The following is a 5458-nucleotide window of genomic DNA, read 5'->3' as shown; positions in this document are numbered from 1 at the left end:
TACAAAGGAGAGGCGGGGCGTCGCCGTGCGCATGCGCAAAATGGTCGCCCGAGGCGAGCCCACGGCCCGGCCCAGCTTCGCCGGCGCGTGCTTTCCGAAAAGAAAACAAACAGACGCGGAAGCTACCCGGATGTTGCCGGCGCATGCGCGACTGCTGTGGCTATTGCTCTGCAGTGCGGGGCTGGGGTCGTTCCGCACACGCGGGATGATGGACTTCCCCTGTCCTTTGGCAGCTGTTTTTTTCCCGCGCGAAACTGGGGGGGATATACTTCTGATGTGCATTAGCCGGCGTGTGCAGGAGGAGAAAAGGCTCTTGCAAAGGGGCTGTTTCTGATGGAAGGGAGCGGCGACGCACGAGAGCGCCTGTCCTGCCACAAATGTCACTCACGGTGGGCAAACTGTGGCTCTCCAGATGTCTATGGACTACAATTCCCATGAGCCCCTGCCAGCAAATGCTGGCAGGGGCTCATGGGAGTTGTAGTCCATGGACATCTGGAGGACCACAGTTTGCCCGCCCCTGGTGCTGGACTCTTGTTCTTTTGTATTGCAAAGGTGGATTCAGAAATGGTCCTTAGTCGGAAGAGCTGCCCTGGGCTGCCCCTTTTGCTGATCCTGAGGCCGCTTCCGTCCGGAGCTCGCTGGGTCTTCAGGGGCAGCGTGGGTTTGAAAGGAGCTTTGCAAAAATCGAATGCCTCCAAGCCATCTTGCCGTGCATGCTCATTCCGTTTCCGCACCAAGCAGGGCTCAGGACTGGAACTCTGCAAGGTCATACCAAGGTCGCATTGAATTCTGCTTAATAAGGGGCGCTATGCATGCCCTCCTGGCCTAGCAGTGAGCTGCAAACCGTGGGGAGCATTCAGGCCCATGGGGGGGGGTGGAATTGACAATTTTAAGCGGCTGTCTGGACAGTGTGTGAAAGAGATTGCTGGATCAGCGGAGCAACTCTTAACTATCCTCAGTTCTCCGGAAGCCCCTTGCTCCCGCTTGCGGTGGCTTCTGACAACCAGCAGAGGAGAACTGCTCACTTTGCAGTGAGGATCAAATCTCAGATCGCAAGATTCTCCCCTTAGCCTCTTACAAAAAAATGGCACACAGGAAATACGAACCAGACCTAACATTTAAGATATTAAACAAAGAAACAGAGCTTGAAGGGACAGCAAGGATCAACTCCAACCCCCCTACACCAGGGATGGTCAAAATGTAGCTCTCCAGTTGTCCCATGAGCACTTGGCAGGGGCTCATGGGAATTGTAGTCCATGGACAACAGGAGAGATAATTTGGCCATCCCTGCCCTTACACCATGCTGGCAGGGGCTCATAGGAATTGTAGTCCATGGACATCTGGAGAGCTACAATTTAGCTGTCCCTGCACACCATGTGGGAAATTCACAAATATCACAACCTCCAAACACTCAACACACACTCCCCCAAAGTGGCTAGTGGATACCGGAGAAAAGAGAGAAAAGAATGCATGCTTGAGATCTGTGTGATGCATGCATACAGCGCAAGCTTACATAAACAATGCTCCTTTGGCGTCTGTTTTTATGTCCAAATTTGTCATCGGTGGTTTGGGAGGCGTTCAGCAAAAATGCTGTGTATTTTCATGGGCAGCAGTGAACGAAAGGTTCAGAACTGCGGGTGTAGCACTCTGTTTCCCACAATGGCCAGGAAGAGACTTCCAAAAAGAAACCCACAAACAGGATGGGAAGGCAACAGGGCTATCATTTCACCGGCAAATTGTCTAGAAATGCTCCCAACTTGGATATTTTGTTCAGCTTTCATGGTGAATAGCTGTTGCTACTATAAACCTACTTTTCATGAATAATCTCAGGTTCTTAAAGCCATCCAATGCACTGGCCATTGCTAGATCTAGCAGAAGTGAATTATATAATTCAAGATTCAAGTGGGTAGCCATGTTGGTCTGAAGTAGCACAATAAAATCAGAGTCCAGTAACACCTTTAAGACCAACAAAGATTTATTCAGGGCTTGAGCTTTCAGGTCTCACGAGTCTTTCGAGTCTGACGAAGAGTGCTTGCACTCAAAAGCTCACGCCCTGAATAAATCTTTGTTGATCTTAAAGTAAGGTGACCAGATTTTAACATTGGTAAAGCGGAACACCATTGACCGGGGGGGGGGGGGTCCTAATTAAAAATTTGGTCTATATGGAGCAACAAAATGTTTAATAGAATGCATAGAATGCAAAAATAGTATTGTAATATATATATATTAAATTTCAACATAAGTACAATCGGCCAGGTGCCCCCAGATGTCCCTCCAAAAGTGGGACAATCTGGTCACCTTATCTTAAAGGTGCTACTGGACTCTGATTTTATTATATAATTTAATTCTGCTTTGTAAGTATAGAAAGAAGAACTTCCTTTTGCCTTTCCGGATTTTTTTGCCAGTGTTATCAAATGACTCCGATTTCTACTAACATATTATGAGAAGGGGGGAAGGGAACACTCCACACCTTATTTATATGAGGCTTAAGGTATGGTAACCTGCTGAACATTTTGGTTGCCTTTTCTTATATCTTCCACCTGCTGTCATATGCTTTTCTGGTCTCCTAGGGAGTGGCCAAATACCATAAAGGCATTGTGATACAGGTCATAGTTCAAGGTTCATTTTTTTACAATCAATTAAACCAGCATAGGAATAGCATCACATTTCAGACAAAATATTATATGTCTGTCTGTCTGTCTGTCTGTCTGTCTGTCTGTCTGTCTGTCTGTCTGTCTATCTATCTATCTATCTATCTATCGCCTCTTGTGGCGCAGAGTGGTAAGGCAGCAGACATGGTGTGAAAGCTCTGCCCATGAGGCTGGGAGTTCAATCCCAGCAGCCAGCTCAAGGTTGACTCAGCCTTCCATCCTTACGAGGTCGGTAAAATGAGTACCCAGCTTGCTTGCTGGGGGGTAAACGGTAATGACGGGAAAGGAATGGCAAACCACGCCGTATTGAGTCTGCCATGAAAACGCTAGAGGGCGTCACCCCAAGGGTCAGACATGATCCAGTGCTTGCACAGGGGATACCTTTACCTTTATCCATCCATCCGTCTATACATACATACATACATACATACATACATACATACATACATACATACACAAACAGTTTGGTGACCATTCAAAAAACCATAACATAGTAACTAAAAGTATACAAATAATCTTTTTTAATTTAAGAAACCTGAGGGGGACATTAATTTTTTTTTAAAGAAAAATCTAAGATTTGATTAAGTCCGGAAATACAACCAATTTACAATTTGTGTAAAATGAAGGTACTTATTTAATCATATTTAACCTTTACTGGTCCCCGCGTATCTTAATGACGGCAGCACAAAATTTAGCAATGCAGATGGTTGAATGGCTCCCTCTGTCACTTAGCATTTATTATTTCCCTTGTTGGTAGGTCTGAATATCTATCTAGCACAGGTTACAAAAGTTTGCCTGTTACAAGGACATAGTCTCTGAAGTCGAAGAACCTTCTTGCAACAACCTTCCGAAACAACTGCGGACAGGGAGGAATATCTGGCAAAGTGCGTCTTTATTGTTCTCCAGGGTGAAAACGTATGTTGTTGGCTTTACCAAATATTTATTTCTGTCTGGAGCCAGGAATCCTGGGGCTTTGTTCCTATCCCCTTGCTGGCCAGTATCTTGGAGTCTTTGTTTAATTATGCTTTTGGCCAGATGCAAGTTCAATCCTAATAAGAAATGTGTTGACTTCCCCAGTTTTTGTACACCGGCTCCAACAGATTTAAGCTATGACCGTTGAAATGTATCTTTTATGACAAGTGCTGTCACACTGTTGGGGTTGTGATTTAATGTCAGCCACATAAAAATGAAGAATATGGTGAGCCTGTCTTCTACTTTCAACATCCCTATTCCCAGGCGTATTAGGGCATTTGATTCACAACAGAGGAGTTGAAAGATGGCCCAGAGAAATCTGGATTGGACCCTTCCTATGCCTGTCCCTGAGGTGCCATATGAGAGCCCAGAGAGGGGCTTTGCTTTTGTATACTCTTTAAGTATTTGAATACTCTTTTTGTATACTCTTTTTATTTTGTTTTTGTATACTCTTTAAGTATTTAAATACTCTTTAAGTAGTTGAAAGGTTGTCACTTGGAGGAGGGCAGGATGCTGTTTCCATTGGCTGCAGAGTTGAGGACACGCAGTAATGGGTTTAAACTACAACGATATAGGCTAGATATCAGGGGGAAAAAATTCACAGTCAGAGTAGTTCAGCAGTGGAATAGGCTGCCTAAGGAGGTGGTGAGCTCCCCCTCACTGGCAGTCTTCAAGCAAAGGTTGGATACACACTTTTCTTGGATGCTTTCGGCTGATCCTGCGTTGAGCAGGGGGTTGGACTAGATGGCCTGTATGGCCCCTTCCAACTCTATGATTCTATGAATCTATGATTCTATGCATAGTTCTAGGAGAGCTGGAACAAAATGCCTGCCTTGCGTACGGAAAAACGTTACTATGTTTTTTGCTGATCTTTGACCAAGCTCTGCTATGTATTAGAAATGGGCGTTCCTCGCTCCTGAGGCTTGGAAGATTACCCCATAATGCATAAGCTTATTAACCTGTTCTAATCTATATCCTTTTGGCTTCCATGTTCTTAATTTGGGGTGTTCCCCAAATGCCAACTGGCCATGGTATTTTCAGTTCCTTTTGCAGAAATTTAGAATGGCCTTTTTCTCCACTGTTTTACACTGACTAGATATTTACATGGACGCATTTACCATAAATCCCCCAAATGCTGTTTCGGGCTATTCACATCTAAGGTTGTCACAACTAGGAAAGTGTGGGGTGGAGTATGGGGAGAAGAGAGACCTCAGCAGTGTGTGTGATGCAGTGGAAGCCACCCTCCAAAGCTGCCATTTTCTCCACTGGAATTATTGTCTGGAGATCAGTAATTTTGAGAGAACTCAAGACCTAATCCCCCCCCCCCATTGCATATTGCTTTGCTCTTTCATGTCGGAAGCTTTCTCTGCTTTTAGTTGCTTTCCAAGTGTCTCTGCTTAAGGCACAACATGGGAAGAAGTCTTTTACGTGTACCAGTTCTGCATAAATCAAAGCAGAGAGTTAGCATCTTGTCCTTGGCTGGGTGGAGGGGTCCCACTGGGCCTACAGTTGAAGCCAATAGAAATACCAGCGATATCTGGCCTCCCTACATAGACAATAACATCTGGACACCATAGAGCTAAATCCACCTCTGCGCTTTGTTTGCCTTGCTTCCAAATGGATGGAAGGTGATGAGCCCCTGGGTTTTAAGATAGATCAAGGTCAATACTAATTTAATGTTTTAATGTGTTTTCAATTATTCATTTGTTTGGATTAATGTTGTAAGCTGTCCTGAGCTACCAGGGAACGGCAGTATAGAAATGTGAAAAATAGATTTCTCAATAGCTCACTGAACTCAACTTCTTTATCTCTGCCCTGAGCTGGGGTAGGCCAAG

The sequence above is a fragment of the Paroedura picta genome, chromosome 7 (assembly GCF_049243985.1).
Source record: "Paroedura picta isolate Pp20150507F chromosome 7, Ppicta_v3.0, whole genome shotgun sequence".
NCBI classification, from domain to species: Eukaryota; Metazoa; Chordata; class Lepidosauria; order Squamata; family Gekkonidae; genus Paroedura; species Paroedura picta.
This window is presented reverse-complemented; position numbering follows the sequence as displayed.